A 23,863-nucleotide genomic window follows, 5' to 3' on the forward strand; every position below is an offset into this window, starting at 1 on the left:
GGACATTTCAAAAGAACCTCTTGCATACATGACAGTATATATATATATATATATATATATATATATATATATATATATATATATATATATATATATATATGAAACACTGCAAGATGGTTCTCTCCATATTTCAACATCCCCTTCCCAAACCAACTATGGCAGAAGTAGTCCCAAACCTAGAGGATGATTACAGGGACACTTACATAAGACGTGCCTGGAGCAGAGCAACAAGTGGTCAGTTGGAAGGTACATAATATGGTCCAAAGTATGTTTAAATAAAATTAACACAATATTATATTTGTTCCATACTGTATGCTTTTATTTGACCCAGAATAGCACTGGCAACCTAAATCTTTATGCTTTCCCAGACAGCTACCTGTTTTCTTGTTGAACCACTATTAAAGAAATATAGAAACTAATCTCCATGAATCATGCTTACGTATTACATTTTTATTTATTGATTTATATTTTTATTGACTTTTGTTTACCAGGAAAGTCCAACTGGATAGGTAGCCATTTTCACTGGAAGCCAGGCATAAAAAGCTCTAAAGTATTACAAAAACATTTTAACAATACATTTACAATCTTCAAAATAATACAAAAATATCTACAGTTTAAATAATTATACCAAATTATACATGTGAAAACACTGGTTAATAGCAGATATAACTTATATGATAATGACTTATTATTTAGAGAAATTTTAGCCAGTTTACCGAGAAATTAAAAGTAACTTAATATAATACAAACAGGAATTGCAATATGAAATGAGAGAGAAAAAACAGTGTTATGGCATATTTTGAGAGGGAATCAGAGCAGAGATAATGATTTTAAGAAGTGAGTGGAGAAGGGAGAGTAAGAAGGTATAAGGTATAAATAGGTACTTGTTCATATTTAGGGGTATAGTTTATCCTGGGGTTGAGCAAGAACAGAGTCAGGTTTTGGCTAGGAAGTCTTTTGGAATGGTTTTAAAGGACTGGAGGGAGAGTACTGACCTGATGGATACAGGTAAGGAGTTCCAAGCCTTAGTAACCTTGAATAAATGCAAATCATTCCCAGCAGATGTGATAGGTTTGTGAACACGGACAGAGGAGTTTTTGGTCACTGGATAGTAATTACTGATTGGCAACATAGTTGCGTAGAATAGTTTTTAGTGCTGGACAAACAGATGGATGCTAGATAATTTTAAAGGTGGCAAGAAGCTGTGTATGTTAGTTGCTGGGTAGTTTTATCCAATTTAGATTTTTAGTACTATGCAGTGGTTGGTTCTGAAAGGGGTATTTACTGCAAATTTAGCCACTTTGTTATAGCATTATTTAAGTTTTGATTTTTGTGATGTCTGGAGATTACTAAGGATGGGAGCACTGTGACGCAGTGAGGGGATGATGTGAGTATTGGTAACTGTAGTTTTAGTTGTGCTGGTGAGAAAGGTTTTGGTTCTGTAAAGCATCCATGAATTTTGATGAGTTTTTTATGCAGTTTTGTATATGAAGGTCAAATTTAAGATCATCTTCCTCTACCATTCCTAATAATTTGCAATAAGAAGTCACTTCAGTGATTGTATTATTAAGATGGAGGATTTTAAAAGTTTTTTTTTTTCATGAGAGAGGGATTCAAGGAAAAAAAGTAGAAGTTTTTTTATGTCACGTACGAGTTGTGAGTTACAAAGCCATGTTTCAGTGGCTGTTAAAGCTTCTTGAGTAACGTTTTGGAGATGTGCCAGGTTATCAGATGTGCATATGAGTGTAGAGTATCTTTGTATTGTATTAGGGATGACTGTTGCGTAGATGCATGAAGAGTGCTAGAAGGTTAAAGAAGAAGGGACCAAGGATAAAGCCTTGTAATACAGTGGTGGTGACTGGGAGGTATGGAGAGAGTGGAATGCCATTTTACTGATTGTTACCTATTGGATAGGTAGCTTTTGAACAATAGAAGGGTGGGCTGACCTAGACCTAATAAGGGCATCTGATGTAGAAGTATGCTGTGACAAACTGTGCTGAAGGCTTTATACAAGCCTAGAAATAAGGAGGAGACTAGGTTGTTGTTATCCCTATCTTTGTTTATAGTTTCTATAAAAGTTAGAAGTGCAATGTTAGTACTATGGGGGGATGGAAGTATGTTGTATGGGGTATAGGAGTTCTTCCTTTTGGAGATACTTTAGCAATTTATTTGAATACATTTTTCAAATATTTTGGAGAGGGGAATACGATTGCTAAAGGACTTAAGTTAGCAATGTCTGTTGAATTTCCTCTTTTGTGTAGAGGGATAATATGAGACTTTTTCCAGACAGAGGGAATATGAGATTCCTGGATTGACCTATTTATAAGGACTGAAACAGGATAGGTGATGCTATTGGCTGGTATTTTCAGGAACTTACTTGGTAAGGCAACAGCTGAAGTAGAATGTTGTTGAGTTTAAGAGCAGCTTTATATAGGATGTGGGTACAGGATTTAAGATGAAATCAGACATGGTGCTATATGGCTTTTGGGAAGGATTGGGCGTAGATGTTGGGGAATCCATGGTTAGGCATGCTATACTGTTTATGAAATAAAAGTTGAGTTCTATTTGCAGTTTCAACTGGTGATTTATTGGAAGAGTGATTAGGGTTGAATTTTTGGCTGTGACATAATATTTCTTTAATGGCTGACCAGATGTTTTAGGGTTGTTTACTATTGTTGTGAAAGTTGCTGTGTATAGTAATTTGTCTTTATTTATTTGCTTTTTAGTTCAGTTGCAGGGCATTCCAAACTTTTGAGATATACTGGTAGTTTACATTTTGCCATTCTTTCTATGCCTTTTCTCTATCCTGCATTAGCATTCCACTCTTTTTAGATAGCCAAATTGCATTATTTGTTTTCAGTCTCTTCCTTCTAGGAGGTGCAAAGTTACTCAGGATACTTAGGAAAGTTGTACCAAATTAATTTATGGCATCATCTAAGGGAAGAATTTTTAAGATGTTCTGTGGTAGTAGAAGACTTTTTAAGATGTTCTGGGGATTGTAATGAATATCTCTGGGTTAAAACTTGGACAGGTTTTGTGTTGTTTTATAAGCATGCTGTTTAAGTGGATTTCTGAGATGTCTGGTTATACAGACTGGAAGATGAGAGAGAGAGTCTGACACTACAACTGTGGTGGTGAATGTGCTAGAGTGTGATACTAGGATCCAGTTTAAGGAATTGTATGTCTTGTTCTAATGTGTGCAGATATTAATTATTTGTGTGAAACTGTACAAGTTCATGCTTGGTGTAGGGCAGTTAGAGGTTATGTCCAACAAAGTGATACTGACATCACCTAGTGGTAGTATGTTTTCTTCTGTAATTGTTATTGATATCCAGTGTAGGATACCTTCCATGGTAACTGTATTGTCACCAGGAGAGATGAAAAGGGCAGTAATACATACCTGGTAGGTTGAGAGATGGCTCAGTAGGAGGAGAGGAATATGGGATAAGCTGAGAAGTAGCAGGGCTAAGTAAAGGGACCCGTACTTTATTGATATCACTTAGTGAGGAAGTAGGAAGCAAGAAGTTACACGGCTGTAGGATACTTAGTGGTACTGGAGTCTAAAATGTGGTGAAGTCTGAAAGATGGCAGAAGGTAGGTAACAAGGAAGTATTTTCTCTGAAGGAATAGAAGTTAGATTGTCCTGGTAACTTTTCTTATGTTTATGAAATGTGAGAAATATAGGGGTTTGAAAGATAAGAGTATGAGGATGTAATTAAGATAGGAAGGAGTGAGGGTTTGTTTTGGGAAAGTAGAAGTTAAACTGTAGAATAATAGATTGTATGGTTGAGGAGGGATTTGAGTATGAATGTATACAATGCACAGCAGTATAGGAGGGAAAAAGGTTGTTGGAAGTGATGTTAAGTGTTACATAGAAGTTGGGAATAGGAAAATACAAACAAGTGTTTATATGATAGGAGTAAGGTTATTTGGGGAGGGTTAGGAATGGGTGTCACAGATGAAATGTGCATACAGAAGGTATAATGGTAGAATAAGAGGGGGTGGGGTAGGGTAGCATAGCAGGCTACCTACCCTCAGGTCAATTATTACAGACCATAGCCAGTACAAAGCATTTAATAATGATGCATAAAGTAGCACAAATCACATAGGCTGCAAAGTCATAAAAGTACATAAAGTACGGTATCCGCGATGTATTAAAAAGCCAATGTATATTTAAGTTATGGTTTCTCAATTTTTGGGTAGTATGCTTACTGTTTTTTGCATACCCCATTGTGTTGATAAATATCTTCTTTTTTGTACGATTGGCATTTGTATTGGCAAAGGTCTTTTTTGAATTGGGGAGCCATCTTGTTTTCTACAGTGAGGTACGAGTTATATTCATCAGAAATATACATTGGCATTTTTATACATCATGAATACCACATTTTATGTACTTTTATGACTATGCAGCCTATGTGATTTGTGCTACTTTGTTTTTTCTACATTGTGGATACAGCATTTGATGTAACTTTATGACTATGCAGCCTATGTGACTCTTGCTATTGGCGATATACAACTCTATGAACATACACTTTTTATTTTCAGATCCTTCAAGGGTCTGAGTTTTTTATTTTTATGCCATTTGTAACCTTTTGTCTATAATAAAAGAGGATAGCTCCCCATTTGGTGCTGACCGTTCTTTTGACTTACTATGGTTTTTTGGGCCTTTGCACCTGCTGTCCGGGTGAAGGTTCTCAGTTTGTTTCCTTGATTTCCTCACTTTGCTGATGGCGTTTGGGGTGTATACATTTCATGTTGCGTGTTCCGTGCTTTTAGGCATTATTGGTGCACCTACTGGATGGATATTCATGGACATTAGCCTTTTCATCAACACTTTATTTTCCAGTCGGGTAAATAATGAACACTTCTGTTGCAAGGGTTATGTGACTTTTCAAGACCCTTTGGATCTGATTGTTTAGTGTACAGATTTTTTTCAAGAGGAACAGTGGCGTGCCATGCGATTGGTATCATCGGTACATAGAGACTTGAGTTATGGTTTCTCAATTTTTGGGTAGTATGCTTACTATTTGTTGGCACACTTCATCGTATGGATGAAAATCTTTTCTTTTATACGATTACTAGGGCGTTTGCATTGGCAATGCCTTTTTTGGATTATGGAGCCATCTTGTTTTCTACAAGGTTGTATTTTTTCATCAGAAATATACATTGGCTTTTTTGTATATCGTGGATATTGCACTCAATGTATCTTTAGGACTGTGCAGCTTAAGAGATTTGTGCCACTGAGTTTTTCTACATCTTGTTGTAAGGGTTATGTGATTATCTAAGACCCTTTGGATCGGACTGCTCAGTGTATGTTTTTTTCAAGAGGAATAGTGGCGTGCTGTGCCATTGGTATCATTGCTATGTTATGGTTATGGTTATTGTTATGGTTTCTCAATTTTTGGGTAGTATGCTTACTTTTTTTTTGCATACCTCATCGTATTGATAAATATCTTCTTTTTTGTATGATTGGCGTTTGTATTGGCAAAGGCCTTTTTTTTAACTGGGGAGCCATCTTGTTTTCTACAATGAGGTATGAGTTATATTCTTTCATCAGAAATATACATCAGCTTTTTTATACATCGTGGATACCGCGCATTATGTACTTTTATGACTATGCAGCCTATGTGATTTGTGCTACTTTGTTTTTTCTACCTCGTGGATACAGCGTTTGATGTAACTTTATGACTATGCAGCCTATGTGACTCTTGCTACTGGCGATGTACAACTTTATGAACATACACTTTTTGTTATTTTCAGGTCCTTTAAGGGTCTGAGTGTTTTCTTTTTATGCCATTTGTAACCTTTTGTCTATAATAGAAGTGGATATCTCCCCATTTGGCGCTGGCCGTTCTTTTGATTTACAATGACAAAGTTCTCAGTGGGTCTTGTGGCAGAGCGACTCTGGTATCAAGGTTAGGATTGGATGCAATGACCAGAGGCTCGGAAAGAAAAGAGAAGAACTCTACTAAACTGTAATATTGCATATTTGGTAATAAAGTTAATACTTATTTCTAGAGATGGAGGAATGCCATGGTGAGTCAGAGCATAAGAATATGAGGTATTGTAAGAGTAGAGACATGGTAAGAAAGTATATGAATGTAAGATCAAAATAGGTTTAGCAAGAGGTATACTGATAGAGAACCACCGTTCTGCAGTGTATAGAGCTGTATAGTGTAAATTAATACAACATAGAACTACATTGATGAGCAAATTACAAAACTATCACTTAGTAAACATTCATTGGATTACCAGTATATCAAAAGAGTGTTATATATCACTAAACACCAGCAACTGACATCACATACTTGTTAGAGAGCACAAGCTCAACATACACAAAGCTTATCCAATTTCATATATTGTTCATAGGTGTATACTAGGCTAATGACCACTAGGGTCTTTATAAGCCTAGCCATGCAACCCAAATGTGCCCAACAAGTTATATGTTTTAGACGTTTATATATAGGAATATATAGGAGTGATTGTTGGTTACTACATGATTTACTTATTGCCTCTGTCCATCAGATATGTGGGCACCAAACCAGGGGTGAATTTTTGATTTCTGATCCAGTGGTCATCTTTGCTGTAGTGACTATGTCTTGTTTTATATTTTGAACAACAAAGCAGTATGTATGGCAGATGTGAAAAACACGCTAAAAAACACAAAACACCACTAATATGAAGCAAGGAACTTTACTTAAGTGCTTTCATCCTAAGTGAAACAGACTTCTTCAGAATAACATACAACATTCAAAACACCATTTTATATTAATCCCCACATGATCAGATCAGATAACTATAAAAATGGCATCACAAAGACATATGTGTTAAAATATAACAATTCTAAAATGGAATATTCTAATACTTTATTTTCCTATCTTTTAAAATAACATTTAATATTACTGGAAATATTTAACCATGGAGGTTTGGCTGCCTTCAGTTTCAGTTGTTATAAAGTTTCATTTTTCTCAACTTTGTTTTTGAAATTATTTCCACACATATCTGAAAAACCTTTCTCGGTCCTCAAAAAATTGAACTTCTTATATTGTGGATATTCAGATTCTTTTTTTTAGATGTGAAAATGAAAATGGATTTCAGCAGATGAATTTTTGAAAGCAGTTTGTACAGGAAAAAGACTATAGTAAATAATTGTTCATCTTATACTAGTATGCATCCTAGATTTAATTAAAGATAATGTACCTAAAAGTCAATTTATTAGGGCTCCAGACTTATAAATAATCAGGTCATGTTTGTGGAAGAAGTGAGTTGATAATATTATCGAGTTATTTATTTATTTTTGCACAGGGATTACGAGTTGAAGGAACAGGAGAAAATAGCAAATGAAAGTAAGAGTTAAGAGGTGAAACTGCAGGCAGCCCTCCAGGGTTAAATACTTCCATCAATATTAAATGTGTTTTAAAAAATAGGAAAGTAAATAAGTATTAGAATATTCTGTTTTATAATTGTTATATTTTTAACGCACGTCTTTGTGACATCATCTTTGTAGTCAGCTGATGTAATGATGAAGTGAAATAAAATGGTGTTTTGAATGTTGCATGTTAGTCTGAAGAAGTCAGTTTCACTTGGGAGTAAAGCGCTTAAGTTCAGTTCATTGGTTCATATCAGTGGTGCTTTGCGGTTCTTCTTTTATCACTGGTATTAAAGTACCAAGCCAGCATGAGACACACAAAAAGTAAGCATTCTACTGTGAAGCACATTTGATTGTTTTCCAAGCAAACTAGTTCCGACTGCCACATTCATATTACTTAACTTATCTGTCTCTGCAAAGTTGACTCTAAAAAGAAAATTATCGGCTACTAGGCCAGGGACACTGACTTAGCTTTGTGACTGTTTCTAATGAAGTTTTTATTTCTGTTTAAAAATCTTAAATCATGTTAATACATTCAGAATTTAGGTTCACTTATAAAACATTTTAAATGCTATTTGACAAAAATAGTGACGTTTAAACTAGACTTCAGCAATTGTAATAACTCAAATAATCTGGGCAAGAGACCTAGTGAAATGAAGCCCTGCCAATGTCTCAAGAAAACCAGATTTGAATAGTTCCTTGCGAGCTTGGAAACACAGGCAGGGAAGGTGAGCATGTCTTTCCTTAGACACTATCAACAGAGGGGTTTAACCTTGTATTTTCTCATAAGCTGTCTTCTACTAAGTATCACAGAGATGTCACAGCATATGCAGTAGTCTGCAGTGCATAAAAATACTTCTTTAGTTGATAAAGACTCCATGATTTTATTTAATTTCCTTGTTAATCATTTGCTGACAGGGTTAGTCTTTTCAGGGGAGACCAGCGGTGGTATTTATACTACTCAGAGAAATTTGGCCAGGATACTTTCCCTACTCTTTTCGATAGGTGCTATATGATCTTTTACATCCACCTGAGCTACCACCAACTCAAGCAGATGGGGCCTCAGTTTATCTCCTCATAAGGGCAACAGACTCAGGAGTGCAGCACCCTCCTTTATGCTGCACTACAGTGTCAGCTATCAACCCACATGGTACTGGAATAGAACCCACAGCCTTCTGTTGTGCCACTGACACTGGTACAGATATTAAGTAAGACCTTCCTGCTTGCAACCACATTTAGACGGTACTAAATATCAAGTATATCGTGCACTGAATAAGGAGTAGCTGATGATTTATGCAACTCTCCCCACTGCTCCAATTTGGGTGAGGGGACAAGCACTTCTAAAAATCTGTATAATGTGACCAGTGCCAACTAATGGAAAAGTTGTTTATAAAATGTCTAAAGAACAAATTTCTTTTCTCTTGTTTCTTGACTTCATTCTATCCATTAAGTTTTCTTTCAAATTCTCTTCCAGTTTCATTTCTTTTAACCTCGTCATCTCCCTCTTAAATTACAATTTCCTCACATAATTATTATTTTTTTACTGTGCTTACATTACACTGAATATTTAACCTGTCTAATGCCATTATAATTTGCTCTTATTACACATCAGGCAACGCATTTCCTAAATAGTGTATAAAATTCATAATTGCGCTTAAATAATTTCATTTGTATTTTTTAGTTGATCCATATTCCTTTCTAACACCTCTGTAAGTTGTTCTTTTTGCCAATATGCACAGATAATCTCTCAAAAACAGTCCTCGGACCAATGTACTTACCTGGTTATGAAATGTAAACAAATAAATATACTGAATTTTCATTTGAGAAAAGACAATTCAAAGACCATAAATATGATATATCTGAAGGTGTAACAAGTTTCAAATAAGTAAGACATAGGGGTGGGTAGGTCATGCAGAAAACCTCCCCTCACCCATGCGGAAGTCAGCCAGACCCCCAAGGACTCCATCAAGCTCCATGCCAACCCCACCCTATAGAGAAAATCCAGGAGAGCAAATATGGTGGCAATTAGACTCCACAATGGACATGTGGTAATGGGTAGAGTGCCAAAGAATGATGCAGGGAGTGGGAATATAAATAAATAAGACAAACATAGAGGGAAGCTGTCAGTTCATCGATGGAAGTTTCCATGAATGCTGTTTGGGTGAACATTTTCTCCAGCAGTGTGTAGAATCCTTTTTTTCCAAAGTTGTGCAAGCTCAGACTAGGTATATTTAAGTTCAGGTGGTTTGGGGGTGTCTCCCATGGAGAGTGAAGAGGGCTTGCCCCTCAGAAAAAATAAAGTTTTGTAGATTTGCCAAAAGTAATTTCAGCAGAACATTTTAGTGTCTTTGGGTTCATCTGAATTGTTGATCTATCAACATGATTGACATAGGATTAATTAGTGCCATTGCATTAAAAAGACATTGTGCAAAAATTTACCAATGTCATCAAATGATTTTAGAATTTCCAATATGTTTCCAAGCACAATAACAAATCCTTGTTGTGATAGACCTTTGACAATCAAAGGTCACCTGCAGATGGGCACTCCAGTATCTCTAATCCTACGAGGTCATATATGTCGATTATACATCAAGACAAACCAAAATTCCAGTACAGGATTGTCGAAGGTCCAAGCATTTAGAGGAATCCCTTCAACTAAATCATTTTTAATTCTAAAACAAAACAAATCCAGTTCCAATTTGCCCTTCTTCAAAAGAGAGACTGACTTCAGGTCATTCCTTTTATAGGTTTTATTGGGTTAAGTGCTTTCTTCCTTGTACACTTCTTCAGATCCAGTTCTTACAGATGTTTTGTTTATAGAAAAACAATTATGTAGTTGAAGGTATTGCTCTAAATACTTGGACTCTCAAAAAATCTGGTGTTGTTGTAGATGCATGCTTTTTATTGCAATAATTACGGTCTTTGGCCAACTGGTTGCCTGCGTGTGTTCCCCCTCCATTCTGAAAAAGCCAGTTACCAACATTTTTGCTGTGCTTCATGCACGTGAGATGGTGAGACACCTCACCTCTCCTCATTATTCTGCTGTTGCTATACAGGACCTTTTCCCTTCAGTGCTGCTCAGTAATTTTTTTTTTTTCAGATACCTAACCTGCATTTTATCATCTCTTCATGGTAGAAATACTAATTTCTTAAAAATTTATGAAAATCAGGTTATTCAAAATTACTAAGTAAAATAAAAAACTTCAATGATTGTTTGCCTATAAAGACATCTTATATAAGGAAATATTTCACAAGTGCAACAGGATATATGAGGGGTACTTGGTTATGACAGATAACCTCTTCACTTTCTCCTTTTTTTCATGCTCAGAGGCACTCAGCATAAGTAGTCATAACTAATAACACATCAAAGATGCATGCTAGTCGCAGACTATGATTACATATCCACAAAGTGCCACTTTGCATAAGTGTACTTCATTTGCACTGCAGGGTGATGGGCAGTAAGTCCTTAGCTGTGTTGCTCTGTACTCCTTGAAGTGTCTGACGAAGGCTATGAAACATAAATGGCTCCCATACTGAGAAGGCACAGCAGAATTACTGCTATTCTAAAGTGCGCGCTTTTTGTTCTTAATACATTTTCTTGCAAATTGACTTATTTTACTTGATACTACTTATAGATATAGGTCTGTTCCACAGGAAGAATTATAAGAATTATAAACAAGTTATGTAACAATCTTTACCACTGATGCAATAGCTAAAAATATAATTAGCAAGAGACAGAGCATATATATATATATATATATATATATATATATATATATATATATATATATATATATATATATATATATATATATATATACATATATATATATATATACATTATATATATATATATATATATATATATATATACATATATAGGCACATCCTTCCCCACAAGGAATAACTGTTTTGGATGCTTTTAGAAATTACTGTACTGAGAGAAACTCCATCCCTTACTGCCTCTGTCACTTATATCTCAGTACCTTAGTGGAGAAAGTCTGAAAAGGGATCATTTTTCTCTTCCCAGAGCAGCCAAATAAATGCATATTAGTACTCTAGTCTTCATCACAACATGGCTGCCAATTTAAATGTGATAACACTTCCATGTTGTCTTCAAGGTCTAAAGTACTGTTTTTTTATCTCCTAAAAGACTACCACCATTGTTAACATCATGCATATCTGATCCTCACCATCTCAGCAGGATGACATTCCAAAATTAATGCCCTGTGGGAAAATGTTTAACTTTCCCACACAAATAGGTACTTTAGATGTCTGTCAGACAAGGGAAAATGTCTGCAAAATTAGATACAAGTCATTGCTGTGCATTTCATACAAGGACACTGGAACCATAGGGCAAGGAGAGTGACCGTGCCCCCCACACTTTATGAACTGTGCCCACAGCTCCTGGTTCAGATTTTTTTTAAATAAACAAAGCTGTGCCAGAGAAAAGCAAAAAGGGAAATTAGAAAAACAAAAAGTGTGTGTGTTCAAGTATTTGTTGTGTATGTATGTCAGTTTATTTGCGAGTGTTTGTAAGTGCATGTATGTCAGTGTTTGCGAGTACATGTATGTGAATGTATGCTAGTGCATGTGTACATGCAGGTATGTGGGTGTGCATGAATGCATGTGTATATGAGAGTGTGTGAGTGCATATATCCGAGTGCATGTATGTGAGTGTGTGATTACATGTATATGAATGTGCGCAAATGCATGCGTATATATGAATGTGATCAAGCGGGTCTACTTCAGAAGACTGACAAACCAAAAGACTGAAAATTTAAAATACTGAACTCATTTGTAATATAGGGTAAGTCCTCTTGCACCCCTCATGTGGAAGGCTATGCTCCCCACACCCCCTGGTAACTATATATATATATATATATATATATATATATACCAACTCCAAGATTGCACAACAGTGGAGAAGGGTCAAATTCCATCATTCAGTATTTTGAATTTTCAGTCTTTTGTTTTTTTCAGTTTTCTGAAGTAGACCTGAGCTAGTGTCTGTATTGTGTGCGAGTATGCGTGAGTAGATGTTGGCACACATGAGTGTGTAGAGGTTTCAGAATCAGAGTCCTACATAAGGGAGGTTGCTCAAAAAACTGTATTTCTGTAAAATTTTAAAACACGAATACCTTTCAACTGCACAGATTTTTGCAGAATGTCCAGATTTTTGCCTCATATTTTTTGGTCTGTTCTCCTCATAAAATGTGGTTTTCTGGCAAATCAGTGAGGATTGAAATCACTAACTCGTCCTGCAGAGTGGTGCTAGCAGCAGAGAACTGAGAAAAGCGACTACTTTCCTGATCTAAGTATTTTTTTTTTTTTGCTGTTTTTACCTGGGAGACCTTCCATTTCTTACTTTGAACAAGTTTAAACTGCTTTATTACCTGTTTTTTGCATTGTACATTATCTGCACTTAAAGTTACATTTGGTCGAAAGTTTGTTGTTAAATTTAACTGTTGAGGCTACCCACCAAAGTGAGCTAGCCTGTGTAAGTGATTTATTAATGTTTTTCCTGCATTTCTGTGTACCTTTTAACCCAAAATACAAAAAAAAAAAAAATCCTTGTTTTCCCGCCTTTCTCGGCTAGTTTAGACCAGTATACAGGCTTTGCTGTATTCTGGACTGTGGTGTAGTTCCTGTGTTGTCCATTGCCCTACTTGGATAGAAGGAAGTTTCTTTGCTCACCAGTGGGAGTGGGGAGCCTTGAGCAGCCTATCTGTCCCTGAAGGAGTGACCTCAACACAAGAGCTTGTAGTAATTGGTCGTTTTGGACCATTTCCAGCTCTTTTGAAGTTCCCTGTTTAAAATCCGCCCCTGAGCATTTTTTTCTGGCTATACTACTCAGAAACAGCTCCTCGTGGTCCTGCAGAGTGGTGCTAGCAGCAGAGAACTGAGAAAAGTGACTACTTTCCTGATCTAAGTATTTTTTGCTGTTTTTACCTGAGAGACCTTCCTTTTCTTACTTTGAACAAGTTTAAACTGCTTTATTACCTGTTTTTTGCATTGTACATTATCTGCACTTAAAGTTACATTTGGTCAAATGTTTGTTGTTAAATTTAACTGTTGGGGCTGTCCACTAAAGTGAGTTAGCCTGTGTAAGTGATTTATTACTGTTTTCCTGCATTTCTGTGTAATTTTTAACCTAAAAAACAAACAAAAAAAAATATCCTTGTTTTCCCGCCTTTCTCAACTAGTTTAGACCAGTATACAGGCTTTGCTGTATTCTGGACTGTGGTGTAGTTCCTGTGTTGTCCATTGCCTTACTTGGATAGAAGGAAGTTTCTTTGCTCACCAGTGGGAGTGGAGAGCCGTGAGCAGCCTATCTGTCCCTGCAGGAGTGACCTCAGCACAAGATCATGTAGTAATTGGTCATTTTGGAACATTTCCAGCTCTTTTGAAGTTCTCTGTTTAAAATCCACGTTTGCGCAGCTTTGTGCGATTGTGCACATAGCGCAGCGCCGGTTAAACAGGCATAAACTATTCCTGGCTCCGCCAAGTCTGCACTTCAATTTTTCTCTTAAGAAAGCTCTACTTTCAACAAAATCAGTCTATTCGCTCTATCATAAGCCTAGCACTTGCTCCTAAAACCTTTCTTTTAAGTGAAGCACCCTTAAACTAACGTAAGCATTACACCCACATACAACCCGTGCTAATACCCACTTCCCTTCAAAGTCCTCTCTCTGACCCAGTTACACATCACCCCCTTATACTATTCTGGCATGTCGAGTGGTATATTACTGATGTCCTCTCCAGTTCAGCTGGTTAATCTGGGAATCTTGAGACAATGTTACAATTGTCTCATGTACACAGACAACCCTCTCCTCCTCCCAACAAACACAAACACATGTGAGAGATGCAACTATACAGCCAAACTGGAGGCTGAACTCTCTCAACACAGGACTAGCAAGACCAGACAGGAGGAGAAGATAACCACACACACAACAAACCCAGTCTCACATAAACCAACCACAACTGCAAACCAAACACATAATAACACAAAGACATACTCGGAGGCTCTAATAAAAAACTTACCGAAACAACAGAGGCTCCCAAAGCAGACATCCAAGAAAACACCACCTCAAAACTCTGCACAAGCAACACATAGTACACAAAGTCAGTGTGCTAAACAATCACAGCCCTTAAGGCGAAACACCATGCCTGATACACTAGTAATGGGTGACTCTATAGTCAGACACACTGACGTCCCGCTTACCAAGCTGAACAAATAGAGGGTAACGGTGAGCTGCCTCTCGGGAGCTAGGATCTGCCACATAGCACAAGCACTATGGTCACTCCAAAGCAAGTACAAATATGACTCCGTCATTGTCCATGCCGGCGTGAATGACCTGAGACGTACCTCCTTGGACTACATGAAAAGAGACATAGAGGAGATCTCTGATTATGTAGCCCAGGCCGGTATGACCCTGACCCTGAGCAGCATCTTGTCCTCGCCAAGAATGATGCCACAATACAAAGACAAGATGATCAGCTTTAATAATTGGCTCAATTACTGGTGTCATTCTAGGGGGATCCAATGTCTGTCTGCTTGGGATGACATGTTGGACAAGCCATGCTGCTTCGCAAGGGACGGCTTGCACCTGTCACCACTGGGCTTCTGGATATTGGCTAAGGCTCTTGCCACCCCCATAGTGCCTTTTTTAGGCAAGGCTCAAAAGACAAACCCACCACCTTAGAAAACAATAAAGGAAATAAACGAAGGGTAATGTTGCTCAACGCCAGAAGTCTAAATCTCAAGATGCAGGCTCTCAAAGCACTCCTCAGTATGCAGAGCATCAATGTCTGTGCAGTAACTGAAACCTGGTTCAAGGCTCCTGAGAACACCCCAGCCCTACCAGGTTATACCTTGTATCATGCATTTTGGCCCCAACACCTGGGCTGAACCACAAAAGGAGGGGGAGTGTCCATATTCATTAAAGACACCCACACTTCCAGGTTAGTAGCAATGCACGAAGCATCGGAGACCATCCATGTGCAACTAACCATAGGCAAAACTGCTATACAACTTGTAGCATGCTACAGACCAGCCTCACAATCTCAGGAACTCCATTCAGCCTTCCTGAAGACACTGGAGAATATGAATGTCTCACCAAATACCATCATATTGGGAGACTTCAACTACCCAAACATAGACTGGGTGCATTACTCAAGCCCCAACACCCTAGCCCAAAGGTTTCTGGAATTCATCAACTCAAATGCGATGGAACAACTAGTCACCTCCCCCACAAGGGGAAATAATATACTTGACCTGATCATCACAAACATGGGGACAAAATGCTCAACACAGGAAGTATACCCCTCACTAATGAGATCAGACCATAAACTAATAACCCTAGATATTCATATCCCACCTCCACCCCCAGCACAAAAGACCACAGTGAGAAACTTCTCAAAAGCCGACTTTACACTCCTTAGGACTGAAATGGTATCCTTCAAGCCCCCTGAGCCAGTGGAAACCACATCCCACACTGCTGAATCCTTCACAAATGCTTTCTACGGGCATCTCCAAGAATTCATGGATCATGCAATCCCAAATAAAACCAAGACCCTTTCCACCAAATGCAGGCATCCTATCTAGTGGACCCCAGCCATAAACAAACTTTATAACAAGAGAAGGAAGCTACTGCAAGACAGAGCAAAATCCCATAAAGGGAAGGCATCCCTGATCAGCACTAGCAAAAACTACGTTAAGCTAATAAAATCATCAAAGGCCAACTTGAGAGAAAAATCGCTAAGGACACTAAAGATAATCACAAGGCCTTCTTCAGTTATGTTAGAAACCTGGTGGAAACCCTCAGATATGCGCAGAGTTAGTTCATAATGGCAAAAAATACACTGAACCCACAGATATTGCCAACATACTGGCAGACAGGTTCAGTGCAAATTTCTCCCCTCCCTCTCCCCCAAAAGACGAAATAAATATCTCAGCTGAATGCAACCTCCCTGAAATCTCATATGTCCAGGTGAGAGCTGCCCTCAGCAAAGCTAAAAATACAGCATCCATGGGACCTGATGGTGTCTCGGGTTGCATGCTACGTGAACTCCTAGAGGAGCTAAACCCACACATAAGAATGCTGTTTAATCTTGGCCTTGCTACAGGATACATCCCTGAACACTGGCGTACAGCTACAGTGATCCCACTCCACAAAGATGGCACCTCTACAGACCCTGGAAACTACCACCCCATAAGCTTGACCAGCCTGGTCTGCAAAGCTATGGAAAGGATCATTATGGAACTCATAAACAAAGACATCGGGGACCTACAGACAATTGACCCTACCCAGTTCGGCTTTGTAAAAGGCAGATCCTGTCTTTTAAACCTGGTGGACTTTTTTGAAACAGTCACTAGAGCCATCGATGAAGGTAAAGCAGTTCATGCAGCCTACCTGGATCTGGCAAAAGCCTTCGACACAATACCTCACTCAGGCATCATAGACAAGCTCAACAGCTTAAATGTAAACCCGTTTGTCACAAGATGGGTTGCAAACTGGCTAAAGGACAGAAACCACAAAGTCAGAATAGCTGGAGCTATGTCAGACTCTAAGCCAATCACAAGTGGAGTCCCACAGGGCTCTGTCTTGGGACCCCTCTTGTTCGACATTTATTTCTCAGATGTGCAGGCAAACATAGGGGGGTTGTGGCTGACAAAGTTCGCAGACGACTTCCAACTAGGCACCATAGTCAACACACCAGCTGACACATGCATACTCCAGAAGGGCCTCACAGAAACAGACGACTGGTGCCAGAGTCATGGCCTTAAACTAAATGCCAAAAAATGTATAGTCATCCCCTTTGGAAAAAACAAAGTACCCACAAATTACCACATAGGTGGTAATCCATTAAGTACGGAAAAAGTAATCAGAGACCTGGGGACCCAAGTTAACAGTGACCTCTCATTTGACGCCCATGTCGCCAAAGTGGTTAGAAAGACCTTCTACCTTGCCCACCTTATCATGAAGGGATTCACATCCAGATCAAAGGATGTCATTGTACCCTTATATTCCTCCCTTATCAGGCCTATGATTGAGTACAATGCCCCAATTTGGTATGTACCTCACCCGGCACCTGCAGCAGCAGGAGAGACCCCAAAAGTACCTTACCAAGAGGATCAAGGGTCTCCAGCATATGTCATATGCTGCCAGACTGAAAAAGCTCCAGCTCTATTCAGTAGCATACCGCCTGCTCAGAGGTGATCTGTGCCTTACATACAAGGCCATGTCCAATTCAGAATTAATGGACATGCCCCACCTCAAAAAATCCAAATCCATCAGAGCCACGAGAGCTAAAGATCTAAACCTCAGCACAAATATGAATAGGACATGCTGGAGGGACAGATTAATAACCAGAGGCTTCCCGCACTCTGGAACAGGATACCTGTCCATGTTAGGCAGAGCCCCTCACTGACTCTCTTCAAGAGAAATCTGGACGAATGGATGGGTGATCGTAGATTTACCCCGGGGGTCATCTCTGTGTCATTGCTAGATAGAGGCACAGTAAACTAAATTTAATTTAAATTGTACACTTTTGTATCATTACATGGGGTGGCGAAAGCCACATACACTTTGGCTAGGCTTATAAATGCCCTAGGGCAGATAGCCTAGTACTATACTATGAAACTATAACCAATGACATGCATTTGAGTTTCAGACTTAATTTCCTTCATTAAATGCATGCTAAAACAAATACTGTTATTCTAGCAATTTTTTAAGTTTATAAGAGCAATTTTAATATCTGTCTCTACTTCTGGCCCTTTGTCCCACCATTATTTATGCTTTAACCAGATTTCTTGCACTAAGAGGTTGAGAGGTATTTACAACTATTCAGGGAAAATAATTATTCACTTTATTGTAATATTCCTTTTTGCTTCAGTTAAAAGAAAAGCTAGCAATGTAAAATTCAGCAAATATTACTCAACAAATGCATTTATGTATTTGCCTTTGTTTACTGGGAAAGTCCAACTGGATAATACCCATTTTCAGCGGAGGCCCAAGGAGAAAAGCTCTGTTTGCTTACATTGCATTATAGTAAGCTCCAGTTAAACACAGATTAGTTTCATTTCTATTTACATTTATATGCAAACAGTAATTAAATTTATACATTCTAAAATTTTACAGAGGTGGAAGTTGCTAAAGAGAAAGCCTACTTGCAGCTTAGTGGATTGTACAGGCAGCAGTCATGTATAAAAATTGTTTTGCCATTTCAGAGAATGGTTGAGTGTATTCTGTTTAAGGAGAGTATTTGGAGAGTATCGTACAGCAAACACAGTCTCAGTCTTGAGATGAGCATCTGCAGGACCAGGACTGGTTAAGATGTTATTTAAGAAGTGGTTTAAAACTCTCGGGTTTGTTTGAGAGTTTTATTTGTGTGGAGACACTATTCCAGAGTTTAGCAATATATCAGGAGTAGAGCAAATTCCCTGCAGCATTATTTGACTTCTTTCTAAGTAATAAGAATTTGTTACTAGAATGAGGTCCCTTGCTGGACAGCAGGGCAGTGATAAGTTTTGTAGTGCAGGGCATTTTTCTGGATGATGAATTAATTTGTGCTGTGGTTAGTTGTGAGTATATTAGGTAGTTGTGCAGTTCAAACCAGTTTAATTGTTTTAAGATATGACAATGGTGGGTCCTATGAAGGGAGACTGGTGGCAGATTTATCTCGTAGCAGGAGGCATTTCCATGCAAATTCATCCTATCAGGAAACCAGCTCTTTTTTATTGTGAAGTAACTTCAAGAGATTATAATATACCATTGTAAGGGAGGTGTGGTGGTTTTGACCACAAAGAAACAATATTCTGGAGTGTTTAGTGCTGCTCAGGTGACGCACTTTTATCTGAATAATTGTCAATAAATATTTTGTTATAACTCAAAGATTACTACTCATAATTCTTAGCTAGTAGAAGGTACTCACATGGTCTGTTTTCTTTTATATAAATGCATATTTGCCTATGTGTTATGTGATAATTCAATAAATGTGTTTGCCACCACAGCAGGTTGGTAATTTGCCTCAGATGTAGGTGAGAGACTCTGCTGTGGTCAAGTCGGTTCCGCAGACAACTATCCTTTTTCCCTAGATTCCTCTGTGTGGCAGTTATAGCCACTATGCACTGGGGTTAGAGATGTCTTCTGCAGCTATTGGACTCCCCTTAGTGGGCAAAAGGGAGCCACTTTTGTTAGTGTTGCAAAAAGGGGCAGGGAAAGTGTCCCTGCTTAACCAGAATGTTGTGCCCATCCCTGGGAAAGCTATTGCTGCCATTAAAAATGTGCTTGCCTTAATTTTCCTGTCAAAATGAAACAGAAAACTAAACATATAGCTTCTCCTGCTCCAGTTTCACTGGAGAGTAGTGGTTTATTAAGTTGTTATTAAGTCCGGCCAGGTCTTCTACAGGCTCTTGATCATTCTTATCAGATGTTTTCTGGCAAAAGAAAAAGTGATTCCTCTCTCTCTCTCTGAAAAGATTCAAGAAATTAAATTCAGAGCAGAATGTGGTGGAACAAATACAGTTTTTTTTCCCCTCAGAATTCTGATTCAAACCCAGTGGAGAGCATGTTACATGAATCTCCCTATCAATGATTCTCTTTCTCCAAGACTATTTCCAGAATGTGCAAGTGTATTCAGTGGGAGAAAATGGAGGTTTCACAATCCCCCAGAAAGCTGATACAGAAGGAATTTTCAGAACCTTTACCCATTTCCCCAGTTCTGTGAGCTCTGGAGGAAGTGTGCGTCACTGGCTGCAGTTGTCCTGATACTCAGCCTACTGCCCATAAAAAGGCAAAAATAAATGTATAAAGTTCCTCATTCTTTTAAGTTCTTATACAATCTTCCCAAACATGACTCAGCAGCTATAGCTTTAGTTAATCCAGCTACTGCCAAACATTTTAATTCTAACCCTTCCCCCTTTTGATAAGGATATTAAAACAAGTTTTACGTTTGGGGAAAAGTGTTTGCTTTTACAACTTTAATTTTTATAATTTTGAGTTGTCAGGTTCATGTATTAAAGTTTATTGTAACTAACTGTGCAAATATGAGAAATGTTTTATCTGCTTTGAGTGATTTGGTTTCTTTGACTTTTCAGGTCACTAATTTAAAGTGTGTTCATGAATGTAGATACTACATCCATTGAGGTTGCCACTGGTACTGTGTTGAGGCTTGCCTGGCTTCATTCTTAGAACTTCCTAGAGGATATAAAACTGAGCTTTTAAATTCACCTTTGGATAGAGATTTTGGTCCCACTGCTGCAAAGGTTATCAAAAATGTGATGAGAGGGTTAAGCTGATATATAGGGAATCTCTCAGATGTTTTCATCCCTCCCTTTCTAAATTTTTCAAAGGTTATTTTGCTTCCTTGTCCAACTGCAGAAAGAAACAAAACAAATCAGTCTCAGCAGTATACTGGTAAGCAGACATTAAAAAACAATGGTGGTGAGGTACCCTAAAAGAAAGCATGACCCCCCCCCATCCAGAACAAAGGATAGTCAAAAAAAAGTCGTAATGAGTATGTAATGGGCCTTGTCCCACCTCCCACCGTGGCAGTTTCTTAGCCCTTAAAGAAAGTCAGATTCTTCATTTCTCTCCCTTTGGCAACAGGTTATTTCAGGCAAACGGGTTCTTAGACTGACTCAGTGGGAAGAGATTGCAGGGAACTATTCCACATTCCAAGACCAAACCCCTCTGTTCCCTTCTGTCCTATAGCACATGCTTTATCAGAAGCGGGTAATAGAAATATTTCCTTTTTCCCAGTGGGGAAAGGTTTTTCATTCAAGAATATTCCTGATGCCAGAAAAATAAAATAAAATTCCTGATCATCAGTTATGGACCATTTTCTAAAACCAGTTTGTGATAGTGCCCAAGTTCAAGATCTTTTTACAACACAATCTCTTACCCCTTCTTTCCGATTTCTGATTTTTGGTAACCTTAGATTTAAAAGATGCTTATCACATTCCTGTCCATTAAGGCTTCAGATATTTCTTAAGATTTTATGTATCTGGATCACATTACCCATTCTTCGCCTTACCCTTTGAGCTATTCACTGCACCAGGAGTGCTCACAAACTGCCTAGCTCCAGTTATAGCACATTGCAGGCTACATGGTATTCAAATTTTCCATATTTAGATGTCTTGCTTATCTATGCAGACTCTTTTTCAAAGGGTCAGAAATCTCTCTCTTTGGTGAGAGATCTCATATGCAGGCTGGGATTCCAAGAGAACCTTAGTACAAAGAGCTTTTGTTCCACAGGAAAAATATATCTACATTTAGATCTGTTCCATTTTTTCCCTGATCCTTCTGGTGTTACACATACAGCCACTAGGGACTGGGGGTAAGCAATATCTTCTGCGACTGTTGATGTCCCCTTAATGGGCAAGGGAGGGAATACATTGGCATTTTGAGTCTCATAGCATCTATGATTCTCATACCCCTGGCAAGACTCCACATGAGAAATATACAATGATATCTGAAGTCTCTTCGGTCCCGGCACCAACACCGGTTTCCTTTGCAGATTTGATTTCTGGAATGTGTGAAAAGATAATCACTTGGTGGAGGCATTAAGTACCTTTTAGGCACTTGTTTACTGAGGATGTGCAGAAGGTACTAACGGGGACAAGAAAGCCCTCTACTAGAAAATCATATATTAGCAAATGGAAAATGTTTTCTAGCTGGTGCCAAAAACAGAACCTGAACCCATTCAGAGCAGTGTTTCACTTGTTTTACAATATTTGTGTGAGTTGCTTTTCTATTTGCCCATCTTACTCCTCTATCAAGGTTCATTTTTTGCAATTTCAGCAGGTCTGCACATGGATCCCCCTTTTTTCAAGGCATTCCCATGTCAACATAATTTTAGAGGAGTTTTGCATAAGAGACAGCCAGGAAAACCAGTGGCTTCTCCTTGAGACATAAATTTTGTGTTTGAGAAGCTAACATTTGCTCCATTTGAACCAGTTCATCTGGCTGACTTGAGGTTCTTAAGATGAAAAAAAGAGTTTTACCTCTTGCTCTGACCTCTGTAAGAATAATATCCGAGTTGTAAGCTCTTATGGTAGGATCACAGGAGGATCATAAGATATTTCAAACCTATCAACCCGGAGGTCATTTTAAGCCTAGGCATTTCAAACCAATGTAATCTTGCAGTGGTACTAGTCAATATCCAAGATTGCATTTAGTGATGTCTGCCCATGTCCAGGAGGGTTGTGGGCACTATCCCAGGTAAAAAATTACAGTGCCCCATCCAGTCATTCAGGTTCCTCTTGAACAGTGTCATAGCGGTGCTCTGCTTCACATGAATTGGTAGCCTGTTCCAAAGATGTAGCAGCCACAGGGAGATAAATCTGTCCCTCCAGCATGTCCCATCTAACTCGCAGGCCATATTTAAGTCCCTGGAATGGGTAGCCCTAGACCCATTTGATTTACAGATATGCAGTAAGTTCATTAGATTTGGGTCTTGGGTTGCTCTATAGGCCAGGCATTAGTCTCCCCTAAGAAGCCTATATGATAAGAGTATAATGACAAGGATTTTAGTTGTTCTGTGTAAGGCACATGCTGGTGGTCCTTGATCTTCTTTGTTAGAAACCTCTGAGATCTCTCTAATTGCTGTAGATGCTTAGTACGGTACATACAGAATGGGACATTATAACTCAATTGAGTATAACCCATTCTTTATGCTCTCAAGGCATCTTTACAGCAATTAGAGCTATCTCAAAAGCTTTCTAACAATGGTCAAGGACCACACATGGTGGTCGAAGCTAAGGTCGCAGTCAACCTGTGATCCCAGGTCCATTACAACTTTGTGGGTACTTGGGGTATTGTTGTTGATTTGATAGTGTGAAGGGACATTATTTGTGCTGAAGGGAATGATGATGCATTTCTTTGCATTCAGTTTGAGGCCATGACTAATACACCAGTCGTTTGCCTGTGTGAGACCATTCTGGTGTATACTGACATCATTTAGTGATTCAATAATTGCACCTAGTTTGCAGTCGTCTGAAAACTTGGTGAGGCACAGTCCTTTAGTTTTGACCTGAACTTCTGAGAAGTATATACAAATAGTAGGGGGACCCAGCACTGACCCCTGAGACACCCTGCTGGTAACAGGTCTGCTGGATGATGTGAAGTCAACAACTTCGATAGTGTGTCCAGTTTGTGAGCCAGTTGGCAACCCATCTTAAAATGGAGGGGTTTAAATTTAGTTTGCTAAGTTTATCAGCAATGCCTGAATGTGAGATTGTGTTGCAAGTCTTTGCCAAATCGAGGTATGATGTGTGCACAGATCTGCCCTCATCAATGGCCTTGCTCACATTTTTAAAGAAATCTACCAGATTTAACATGCAGGATCTGCCCTTCACAAAGCTGAATTGGGTAGGATCCAGGGGTTGGAGAGCACCTATGTCTTTATTTATGAGGTCCATAATGATACATTCCATAGCCTTACAGATAAAGCTGGTCAGGCTTATGGGTCTGTTACTCCCTGGGTCTG

This window comes from Protopterus annectens, chromosome 4.part0 (assembly GCF_019279795.1).
Source record: "Protopterus annectens isolate FY-2018-M chromosome 4.part0, PAN1.0, whole genome shotgun sequence".
Lineage (NCBI taxonomy): Eukaryota > Metazoa > Chordata > Ceratodontiformes > Protopteridae > Protopterus > Protopterus annectens.